Source organism: Zingiber officinale, chromosome 1A, assembly GCF_018446385.1.
Source record: "Zingiber officinale cultivar Zhangliang chromosome 1A, Zo_v1.1, whole genome shotgun sequence".
NCBI classification, from domain to species: domain Eukaryota; kingdom Viridiplantae; phylum Streptophyta; class Magnoliopsida; order Zingiberales; family Zingiberaceae; genus Zingiber; species Zingiber officinale.
The window spans coordinates 127,814,403-127,827,707 of NC_055987.1; the positions used below are offsets into that span (position 1 = coordinate 127,814,403).

General features: G+C 37.5%; 1 pseudogene; it reads right to left on the reverse strand.

Moving 5' to 3' along the window:
* Positions 1-256: 256 nt before the first annotated feature.
* Positions 257-3,591, reverse strand: LOC122002724 (annotated as a pseudogene).
* Positions 3,592-13,305: the final 9,714 nt, after the last annotated feature.

Below are 13,305 nucleotides of genomic sequence, written 5' to 3' on the forward strand. Positions count from 1 at the left end.
CAGTACTTGTACTAAAAAGTCAAGCTATATAGCATCTTCTTCCGCTTCGTATGTCCAACATTTGATCTTCATCCACATGATCACCATCCATATTAGGATCCTGTATATAAAATTTAAAATATTAAGACCTCACCAATCATCATAAATAATAATTGAAAAATCATAGCTACTAGAGAGTTATAAATGTTGAATAAATTATTAGATAAATGTTGACTCATGGTGATGACATGACTCATGTTGAATGACATAATTAGATTCATACTGATAACTGAGAAAAATGCACAGAAACTAAAATGCATAAAAGCAACAATCTGATATCACAGGGGTGAGTGAGCACAGAAGTGAGAAAAGAAGTAAAATGTATAAAAGCAACAATCCGATATCACAGGGGTCAGACATTGGAGGTAGTAGCGAAGTGAATAGCATACAGACAAATCGGATAAGAAACAACAGATTGGTGCTTGCCATCATCAGGGAGGGAAAAAAATCAATCCTAGAGGGAAGTAGTGGTTAATGGAGTCTAGAATCAAATAGCAGATTAGAGAATATTAAACTACAATTGCAGACCTTAGATTAGCTGACTACCACAAAAGATTGTATTCCTCAAACTCGAGTTGGCCACTGTTAAGTTACTAAAGTCTCTGGGTGCATCAATGTCTTTGGCAAAGCATTAGACATTCGTACACCACAAAGCCTTGCTCAAGTCTAAGAAAAGGCATTTAATTATAGAAAATATTAAAAAAAACATATGTATAGCACAAAAAATAGGAATATTATAGAATTACAAAGAAAACATTAGGTGCATAATGAGAACTGATATTATCTAACCCACTACAGATGTTAGTTTGGTGCATATTCAATGCTTGTAATGTGACACTCATAGCATGACCAACCAAATCTGTGTATATATTACTGGTTATAATTTGCATGTCTCCTTGCATTGCTTCTTCTAGGCCTGTGCTACTGTAAGTGAGTCTTTAAACAAATTTAGAGCCTAAAATGATACCTAAGGTCAGAGGTAGAATATCACACACATACTAGGGCATCCATAATATGGTCCGGTGACGATGCCTTGCATCATGAAGATTCAGACTCAAATCCTAGTACGTCAATGAGTTCTTAGCCCAAACCTAAATTTATATTTGCCAAACCCTGAGCAGGTGTCTTTGTTTGATTACACACATTAATTACCAGGCAAGAATAGGTGACTCCTAGAGGAAAAGATGTGCCAGTATAGGTTAATACCCACAACTGAATTTGACTATTTACATTTGAAATTTATCACATTATTATGTATAAAAACAACCTAAAATTAGTATAAAGTAATTATCGCAAATGTAGGGGTGGTAAAAGATGCAACATTTTGCAAAATAGATCCAGCTATCTGTTCCAATTTTCAAACACAATGAAAGTCGAGACCCCAAGTTAGTTAGGTATACCAAGGACAAGATATGAAGATCTAACTAATAACTAAATTTGGAGTCTATTGAAGGATGCAATAAGTCAAGAGGTTATGTGCAATAAGTCAAGTTAGACAAGTATACCAAGGATGCAATAAGTCTATTGAAAAAGGGAATTACCACAAGTTATGCCTTGAGTGCATAAATATTTGAACAAATTCCAAAAATATTTATTTAATATGAACTTCATTTTTACCTTGGGATTATTTGGAGCATGAGTAGATGTGGATGAACGTAGACCACTATTAGCATCACATGGTGATAACAAAGCTGCCAAAGACTCCATGTCTACTCTTGAGTCATTTTGATTTAACATGGTCCTTAGAAGAAGTTGAAATTTTTGCTCCATTGCCGCCATCTCTTTACTATGTTTCACCTCCATCTCTTCATGTTTTGCTTCTATCTCGTGCACCTTATCAGTTAAATGTTTGATTTCATTAGCATGCCTTTTCTCAATTTCTGCTATTTTTTCATTTCTTTTTAAGAGTGTAGGTGTTGTAGTTCTTCCATAGCATCGCACTCTCCCTGGCTTCTCTTTGCCAAATACTGTCTTAAAAGCCTCAGTAGAAGGTACACCAGAATTTTCAATCAAGTCTTGAAGTTTTGTCTAGCAATTGTATAAGTAATGTTAATTGTGATAGTGAATAATTACATTTGACATGTAAAGCGTAGAGAAACACTTACAATTGCATTATTTGTTTCTTGATCTAGTTGTTTTCCTTTCTTACTCCGTCGAGTTTCAATGAACATTTCAGCTTGAGTTGGAGACTCTTTATCCTCCTTGCTTGTACTCTGCATGAAGAAAACAATGATTTAAGCACTAAATTTAGGTCAATTTAAATGTATGCTTATAACAAATAGAATAGAATACCAATCTCTCCTTTATACAAGCAAAACTTATAGGTCCTACACGGTGTCTCCATTTTTGCTGAGCAATATTTTTAGCATTTTGATCACTTATTTCCTAAATTCATCAATGAAAAATGAATTTTATCAAATATTAAAAATATAATATAAAATATTACTTAATTATAAAAATATGTATCTTACTTGAATGGTTTCAAGTTTCCAATAATCCATCAACACTCTAAAGTGTGCTTCTGGTATATCTTGAGGACGATTTTTCAGCCGCTCGCGCATGGTTGTATACTCGGTGAAATGATTTTTCTTAATCCAACATTTATATCACCTCCAAGCATCATTTATAATACCATACACAGCCTTCTCCCCTTTTTCTGGAATGATGTATTTTTGCTGCCAAGAAAAGTAATGCAGTTATAAAGATCTAATTTATAAAAATACTAAAACACACATGTAGTAGAAACACAAAAGTAAAAAAGTTGATACATTGATATAATTCCATATGTGTTGTTTGTTTGGTATAGCTTTCCAATTTGTGTAAGTAAGAGGACACAAATCTGCACTTCTTGCTATTGTTCCCAAGAAACTACTAAGTTGAGAAACTGTCTTCTGGTTTGGTCCAACGGGTTCTCCTTCTTTATTCAAGATGATTTCTTGTCTATCATTTATTGATCGTTCATGAACTTTTTTACACAATGTCTTTCCCCGTTTTCTCTTCGATGTTGCCCCTAATTAACATTACGAATAAACAAGAAATTTCATATTTTCATAATGTCTAAAATAAGCAAAGACACTTAAAACACAAATGAGTTAAAATCAAAAGTTGATATCCCCTTAAACTAGAAAAAATGTTACCTTCGGTTGTATTGTCATTAGTATCCTCATCTTCTTCATTTTCAAAGTTGATATCCCCTTCAACTTCTTGTTCTATGTCATTTTCTTCACTCTCTTCATCTTCTAATTCCTCTTCTTCAAGTTGATCCCTATGGTTATTAATATATTTTTCAAGTGATATAGCAGGACACTTTGAAGTAGCCTTTGGCTTCTTAGAGGCTGGTTGTTCTTTCGTAGATCCTTGACCATGATCTCCTATTGTATTTCTCAGTTGTCTCTTCAAATTATTTGGACAAAATCTGTCATTTTGGTCATCAATCTTCTTAGATGATTCAGGTTGGACTAAAAATGCATGGTTATCAAGGTCTTTTTGACTTGGAATGTTAGTAGATCCTCCAACTTCGACTTCACTTCCAGTGGCTAAGGATTGCCTCATCTGGTCTTACTTTTTGTGGTGTGTTTGAGTAGATCTTCCTACTTGGACTGCACTTCCAATGGCTAATAGCTTCTTCCTCTGTTCTTGCTTTCCATGTTGCATCAAAGTAGATCTTACTTCTAACTTTTCTTGCTGCATTCTAACTTCTTGAACTGCACTTGTAGTGCTTAATGGCTGCTTGCTTTGGTCTTTCTTTTGATGTTGTATTTGAGTATTTCTAGCTTCTTGGACTACACTTACAACAGTAGAATTTTTCCTTGGCTCTTGATTTGAAGTAGATTCTTTGTTTTTCTTCCTATTTTTGGCACCTTCTTGAATTGCACTTGTAGTGGTCAATGGCTGCTTCCTTTGGTCTTTCTTTTGATATTGTATTTGAGTATTTCTAGCTTCTTGGACTGCACTTCCAGCCGTAGAATTTTTCCTTGGCTCTTGCTTTGAAGTAGATTCTTTGTTTTTCTTCATATTCTTGGCACCTTCTACTTTCACTTTATACAGTTTGAGCAATTCAGCACTGGACTTAACTTGAAATTGATGAGGTTCAATATCAATTCTCCTGTTCATTTTTCTAAAAAAGGAAAAAAAAACCAAAAGCACATAAAATGATTAAAACAATAACATAACAAGTGAGACAATGTATGAAAAATTAAGAACAAAAGCACTGGAATCATCTGGCCAATCAAAATGCTAGAGAGGTAAAGAAACTACTCAATCATCTGGCCAATCAAAATGCAATCTGGAAAAAAAAATCTTGGTTTGCAAAAAATAAACACACTCACCTACTTCAATAATGTCATGAGGTCACCACCAACACAATACTCTAGAACCAGCCAAGTTGAATAGTAGATATTAGAAATTTAGAACAAATAAAGTAAAGAAGCTATTTGAATAGAAGATAAGCAAATATTAGCAATTTGGAACAAATAAAAGATACTCATTGTGTTTAAATGTCTAGCGCAAAAAGTGACAAAATCAGTACAGATAGACTAATTAGTTACTATTGAATTCATAAAATAAAATCAGTACAGATAGACTAATCCATGGATTCTGACAAAGTGGCATCAAAATCTAATTCATCTTCGGATTCCACCATATTTGACTTAAGCAATGGATTTTCAATAACCGTCGCCGACATATCATCCCTGACCAACTTGACTTCATAATTGGAATCAACTATAGCTAGATTTATAGCATGATCTGACGGCTCGCTTTGATATAACTCCTGGGCATTTGAATTTATATCATCTTTCATATTAAAAAAGTCTCGTGGAACGGTCTTCATAACATATTTTCTATTAGCATCAAAAGGATCTTCAATATAGAAGCATTGGTGGACTTGAGAAGCCAACACAAAAGGATCATCTACATAACATCTCTTATTGAAGTAAACACAAGTCAACCCATACTTGTCGTCCTCAACTTCATACCAATCACATCAAAATAACACAAATTTAGAACTACCATAGTAGTCCAGTTCAATTATTTCAATAATTGATCCATAGTATGCTATTGGTTTTGTTGTTGGATTTTCATCTTTAGTGCTAGCAAAGCTTTAGGTCACTGACACCACCGAAACACCATTATTTTGTGTCTTGCGTTTTGCATCACGTTGCTTTGTATGAAACCGATAACCATTAATGACATAGCTAGAAAAACATCTTACAATTGTATTGGTCCTCTTGATAGCTCCTTAAGGTGGTCAGGTACATCATCCATCAAAGCACGATTTTTGAACCACTCAACGAAATCTTGTCCTTGACTCTTTGCTTTGCTCCACTTCTTTCTTTTTTTAACATTTGTAATTACGTTTTCATGCTCCCTACAATTGAAATTGCATTGTTAAAATGAATGTTAAATACTTTTAACATAATTAAAGCCAACAACCAATAGATTTACTTACCTAATGAATTCTTGAACTTCATCATGATTAAACAAGATGTAACGGTGGGCTTGACTCCTTAACTTGTATTCCAGAGAAATTACTTTTGCATTTCCAATAGAATGACCAATGCCAACTTCACAAGGATCACATCTATCACTATTCCTTGTCATTCTATTAAGCCTTGTTTCTACACCACCATGCAAATATCGTGAGCATAATGTTAAGCATTCCTCAACCAAGTATCCCTCAGCAATAGAACCTTCTGGTCGACTCTTGTTGCGAACATAACTCTTCAATTTAGCTAAATATCTTTCTGGAAAGTACATCCATCGAAATTGTACTGGCCCTCCTAATTTTATCTCATCCACTAGATGTATAGACAAATGAACCATTATATCAAAAAAACTAGGAGGAAAAATTGTCTCCAACTGGCAAAGTGTTTCAGTAATCTCTGATTGCAAGATATTAAGATCCCCCACGTCAATTACTTTTTGGCATAAGCAACGAAAAAAATGAACAAAGACGAATTAAAGGGTGGGAAACCTGGTTGGACATTGTGCTTCTCACAGCTACTTGTAGCAAATAATGTAGACTGAAATGTGCATCATGACTTTTGTAACCATAAATTTTCTTCTCAGCAACATGAACACATCTTGAGATGTTTGACGCACAACCATCCGGTATTTTTGCTTTCTTTAAAACACCACAGAAAATAGTCTTCTCATTCGGAGTCATGGAGAAACATGCTTTTGAGAACATTATATTTTTACCTTCATTCGTCTCTTTGGGATGAAGTTTCTTTCTAATGCCCATGTCTTGTAAGTCAAAACGAGCTTTTTCATGATCTTTTGTCTTCCCTGGGATATCCAACAAAGTCCCAATTATATTATCAAATATATTTTTCACTATATGCATCACATCAAGGTTATGGCACAAGCTATTGTGCTTTCAATATGACAACTCAAAAAAAATTGATTTTTTCTTCCAAGGACCATTGGTAAGTTTTTTTTTTCATCTTTCCAAAGACATTATTGAAGTTTTCTAATAATTCTAAGGTATCTTTCCCTTTCAACAAAGTTGGTGGAGGCCTGGATTTTTTTCTCCCATTAAAAGCCCTTGTATTTGATCTATATTCATGATCCATAGGCAAAAAAACACGATGATCCATATAACACATCTTTCGACTATACCTCAAATAAGTTGAATTAGTGTTATAATTGCAACAAGGACATGCTAATTTCCCTTTTGTACTCCACCCACTCAACATAGCATACCCAGGAAAATCACTGATAGTCCACAATAGAGCTACTTGCATTTGAAAAGTTTGATTTAGTGAAGAATCATATGTTTCTACTCCTGAATCCCACAATAACTTCAATTCCTCAATCAATGGTTGGAGGTACACATCAATGTTATTCCCGGGTGATTGCGGGCCAGGGATTAATAAAGATAGCATAGCATACTCATCCTTCATACACCACCAAGGTGGAAAGTTATATGGTATCAAAACCACATGCCAAGTACTGTGAGACACATTCATGGATCTAAAAGGATTAAATCCATCACTGGTCAATCCAAGCCTTATGTTTCATTAATCACTGGCAAAGTTAGGATGACATTTATCGAAGTCTTTCCACGCCTCTCCATCCGCGGGATGCCTTAACTTTCCATCCTTTGAACGCTCCTCTTCATGCCACCTTAATGAGCCAGTTGTCTTTGTTGGGATCGTTCGTACTCGGCTAGAGAGGGGGGTGTGAATAGCCGCCCCAAATCGTTCGCGTTTCTTTCTACAAACTAGGGTTAGCGCAGCGGAAATAAGAACAAGAAACGAAAACAAGAAGATCAAACCTCAACGCGTCGATGTAACGAGGTTCGGAGATAAACTCCTACTCCTCGGCGTGTCCGTAAGGTGGACGAGCTCTATCAATCCGTCGGTGGATGAGTCCCCGGAGAACCGGCTAATAATCACTCCTTCTGGGTGGAGAAACCTCGCCACAAAGTTTTGCAAAAGCAATACAAGAAGGAGTATACAGCAAGAAGCAAAATACAATACAACTGTAAAACCTTCGCTTACTTGCCTTCTCTTCGACTGGATGAAGCAGCAGCTTCAAGCGACGCCTACAACAGCAGGAAACCAGTCGTAGAAGCTCACACGAAGCTTCGGAACTCAACAAAGCTCAAGAGCACAACAGCAGCTCAGTAGAAAGAAAAGGAAAAGAGAGTAGCACAGAAGATGCCCTCGTCTTCTTATACCTGCGAAGAAGAAACAGCGAAGAAACTAGCCGTTGCGTCACAACGGCTAGAACCCTGATCGGTCTGCAGACCGATCAGGGAAGAAGCCTTTGCTTCTGTTCCGTCCCTGATCGGTCCATGGACCGATCAGGGAACCTCCTGATCGGTCCACAGACCGATCAGGGAACCTCCTGATCGTTGTCTGATCGGTCTCCAGACCGATCAGATAACCTACAGTAGGCTACTGGATGGTTACTGATCGGTCTGGTGACCGATCAGGCTATCCAGTGTATCACTGGATCGGTCTGCAGACCGATCCAAACTCCCCAGCCCTAAACCTCAGGCTTCTACACCAACATCCGGTCAACCTTGACCTGTTGGTTCATCATTCCTAGCATCTGGTCACTCCCTTGACCTGCTAGAATTCTCCGCCAAGTGTCCGGTCAATCCCTTTGACCTACTTGGACTTTCCTCAACACCAGATGTCCGATCATCCCTGATCCATCTGGATTTTCCCTTGCCTGGCTTCACTCACCCGGACTTTCACCTGGCTTTACTCACCAGGATTTCCACACTGCCTAACATCCCAGTTAGGACTTTCTCACTGCCTGGCTTCACTCACCAGGACTTTCCAACTGCCTAACATCCCAGTTAGGACTTTCCCACTGCCTGGCTTCACTCACCAGGACTTTCCACACTGCCTAACATCCCAGTTAGGACTTTCCCTCGTGCCAAGCTCCCTGCTTGGACTTCTCCGTGCCAAGTCTCCATACTTGGACTTTTCCAGTGCCAAGTCTCCATACTTGGACTTTTCCCGTGCCAAGTCTCCACACTTGGACTTTTCGCGTGCCAAGCTCCCTGCTTGGACTTTTCCAGTGCCAAGTTCCCTGCTTGGACTTTTTCCGTTGCCAAGTCTCCATACTTGGACTCTTTCCCGAATCAGGTCAACCAGGTCAACCTTGACCTACGGTTGCACCAATAATCTCCCAAACATCTATTCTTGTCCCATATCAAGAATACAACTTTTCCACGAGTGTCAAACATCAAAATACAACTCAACTAGGTCAACCTTGACCTAAGGTTGCACCAACAATCTTCCTAAGTCAAACATCAAAATACAACTCGAGTCAGGTCAACTCGAGTCAGGTCAACCAGGTCAACCTTGACTTAAGGTTGCACCAACAGTCTTTGAACACAAAAATAACCTTTGAAGCCTAGGAATCAAGGGGAAGTGTCTCAAAACTTTACCAGAAATTTTGTAAGTTTTCTTATTTTCCTCAAGTTGGCGATCTCCTTCAACATTCTCAATCCATCGTGGAGCTCCACAAACATGGCAAGAGGTGTCATTCTCGTGATCTTTCCAATATAGCATGCAGTCATTAGGGCAAGCATCAATCTTTTTATAATCAAGCCCCAAATCCCTTATCATGCCTCTAGTTTTGTTTAATGAATCGGGAATATTCAATTGAGGCATAGATTCTCTCAACAGCACTAATAAAGCATTGAAAGATGCATTACTCCAACCATAAAGGCACTTCAACAAATATAGTCGAATAATGAATGACAATTTAGTGAAGTTTTTGCAACCCGGGTACAACTCTTGCTTTGCATCTTCAAGTAGATTATAGAACTTTTTAGCATCTTCATTAGGGCCTTCGCCAACTCCATTTTCTTCTTGTGCCACATCTCTAAATTGTTCATACAATAGTCCATCAATATCATCAATTGCATCCTCTCTATCATCCATATCACCATTGAGATCCATCGGGTTTATTAGCCTCTCACCATGACGAACCCAAACATCATATCCTTTTTTAAATCCGTACCCAATTAAATGATCAAGCACCACTGCCCTTGTCCTCCAAAAAGCATTGTGGCATTTAGCACAAGGGCACAAAATCTCTACTCCTTGGGGGTTTCCTTTTGTGTACGCATAATTCAGAAAAACTTCAACACCATTAATGTATTCTGGGCTATATCTTGGTAATTTCATCCACGCCTTGTCCATCGGCTTCCTTAGGATAGCATCAAATAAAAAAGGATAAGGAATATTTACTTGTATGCCAATATGTAATGAAAAGCTATGACATTCTTAAAAGGCATGAATATGATGTTGAGTTAGATTCACCCACCAAAATAACATGAATGAGAGTCCATAAAAACATTCTTAAAAGGCATGAATATGATGTTGAGTTATATTTATTTTTCCAAATCATTTTTTGTCATGGCACCTTACTTGTTCCCTGGTCAAATGTGTTGTTGCAGTTAAAACCTAGAAAAACATATGTTATAACAAACATCTAAATTTAATGTGAAAGGGTTATATACTGTTCACTATGGAAACATAATTCAAAATTGAGGTTGGAAACTACAATCCTTGTGATTGAGTGGGTCTAAGCCACCAAAACTCAAGTGTTATAAATTATTTTGAATTTGGACCATCTTAACACTTCTGCATTTAGTCAAAGCTTAATAAGGAAAAATGAACCAACCAATTCAAAAATATTGGCATCAAACGAAGTCTAGCATTACTAGTAGTTCTAACAATTCCATTAACTTATTAATAGACAATAGAAACTATTATATCTTAATCTACCTCCCATGTTAGAGCATAGAAACAACCTGTCCAATTTTCTATGTAAAATATAAGATATCCCTAAATGCAATAATGAAAAGATGATTAATATATCAAAGATAACTCTCTAGACTAATCTTTAAATGAAATGATAATTGGATTAAACATGACAATTTCTAATGGAGATATCTTCAAAAACATAGTTGGTAAAAATATTCCAAAACAGACTATTTCAAAAGATGAAGTTGGCGACAATCTTCAAAAGAGATCATATAATTTACTTCCTTAACTTCCCTGTTAAATAATATCGCAGCTGGATTCCAAAGGTTTTGCAGACGTAAAGACAAAAGAAAGTAGAGATAAGGAAGTCAATGAAGTGTTAGTACAAGAGGTGAAATAGAGATACCAACAAGAGCACAGATTCCTCTGTACAAACATTAATATAAGCTGAAAGACATTAGTACTGAGATTCATGTGATTGGCCAAAGACAGTACAAATAACAATTGGGCAGCCTGATATTGAGTCTGTTTGGCTCAACAAGGTGAATGGCTTTTCTAGAGCATGGGATGTAGAGAGTAAAAGGAGCTCTTATTAATTATGTTGATGGTCAGCCAAGGGCATGGTGGGTTACAAGAACATACTGCGAGATGATTACATTCATCGAATAGCAAGCCTTTTATGAGAATTAAGTTCATGAGACATTTTGTTAGGACTGGCCTTAATTCACTCTCATGGTAGAGTAGGTATAAATTTCTTGTATTCTGCTCCATTTAAGATGTATAAAGAGTATTTAGTAAAATGTAATTTGTCATGATAGATTCGGTTAAAGTCATGATTGGATTAGACGTCTACATAAAAGGGTGAGACATATCAAAACCTTCAAGTTCCAATTGCTCTGTCCAAGTTGATCTTTAGGGGATGACGAGAAAGCACTTCCCTCAATATCACAAGAATACTCAATAATGATTTCTTATAGCAAGGAAGCTTTCTTATAGCAGGGAAGGGAATCTACCTTCCCCCTTTTACTTGAAAAGAAAAAATAATGCAAACAGTGAATAAAAAACATCTCCTAAGCGTTATATCAAACAATTATTGTGCACGTTACTACAACGAACGATCTGGCGATAATGAAGTAGAGATAATCAAGCAGAGACTAAAATTATAGTTAGATCAAGGGTGCAAGATTGCCACAGCATTTGCAATCAATAAATAGTAAAATTGAAACAACCTACGGACCTCGCACCTGCTTCAAGGCTACCCGTTGCCTTCTCAATCGGAACTCAAGCCGAAATCTATCTACTCTTTGTCTTCTCCCTCGTAAGGGATGCGATCAGGTCTCAGGACTGGGGCAAGCGGCCGGCTTGCTGTTTGTTAATCAGCTACTCCAAGTGAGCCCACATAAACTTGGATTGGTGTAACCGGGGGAGACGACGCTTGTGTCGGCGGGGTAGACAATGTAGGATCGAAAAGAATTTAGATATCTCCACAATTACATGATATTGTCCACTTTGGGCCTAAGCCCTCATGGTTTTGCTCTTGGGCTCTACCCAAAAGGCCTCATGCCAATGGAGATATCTTTTCTCTTATAAACCCATGATCTTTCCCATGTGTTTTCAATGTGGGACTATGTTTGCAACCTTGCAACCCCAACAATCCCCCCTCCAACAAAGGATCACAGACTTCTCACGTCCGATCCTCGACCCACCAGGTCTTCCTACCCCTCGGTCCACCCGACCTACTAGGACTTCATTGCCTAGTCGCAACTAGGACTTCTTGCCTGATGTCTGGTCCTCTTGATCCGAACATAGGAGCCCCACTTTCTTTGTTCGAGGTCAATATTATATCCACATGGCTCAATCAGATCATAACTCTTGTGCACAATCGGCGGTTAAACCTTCTGGCAGTCCGGGCTCTGATACCAATTGTAGGATCGAAAAGAATTTAGATATCTCCACAATTACATGATATTGTCCACTTTGGGCCTAAGCCCTCATGGTTTTTCTCTTGGGCTCTACCCAAAAGGCCTCATGCCAATGGAGATATCTTTTCTCTTATAAACCCATGATCTTTCCCATGTGTTTTCAATGTGGGACTATGTTTGCAACCTTGCAACCCCAACAGACAACAATTTTTGGAGGGTGCGTGGTGCGTGGTTGGGGGAAATGCGCGTGCAGGTAGGGAAACTTTAGGAGGGAAAAGAAAAAAAAAGTAGGGAGAAGAACAGGTCGGGCAAAAAAATGAGTAGGGAAATGCGTGCGCGGGTAGGGTTTATTTTAGAAAAGGAAAAATTAAAATAGAAATTTTATTTTAGAGAACGGTTATTAATCGTTGGAGAAAAATTAAAAAACACTGTTGCCTATGTTAGTTAGAGCCCTAGAGTCAATCATTTGATGATTGTATTATGGACTTGTTGTATCATATTCTTAAATAAATAAAGGCATTTGTTTTGGTTATTATACTTACTTGTATTGGTGCCAAATAAACTAAGTACAATAGCGTCCTTGAGTAGAAGGTTCTTACCTATATCAATCGATTGGTTGAATCGATAGTGAGATGATATAGGGAACACTACTCTTAATCATTCATAGTTGAGTATTATCATTCAGGGACAATGTTAATACAATAAGGCTAGCATGTAGGTCAACTCGATGACTTGATCTCACAAGTCATGGATATGGAGATATCAAGTTGACACATGGGTATGCATTGGAGAATGTATACTGAATGACCCTCCATGAGAAAGTATCATGGATCGTTATATGAGTGTCATATACTTTCTCATGTGGCTATTAGTATGACTATTAGTCCTTTGACCTGAAGTCACCATGGTTCCCTACATAAAGAGTTATGTACTTTGGTTTCGTCAAACGTCACCCGTAACTGGGTGGACTATAAAGGCGATTACTGGGTATGTAACAAATTATGCAGAGGGATGTGAGTGAAGTAGATGGGATCTATCCCTCCTATATGACGGGAGAGACATCGATATTCTTGATAGAGTGAGACCACGAAGTGCATGGCCATGCC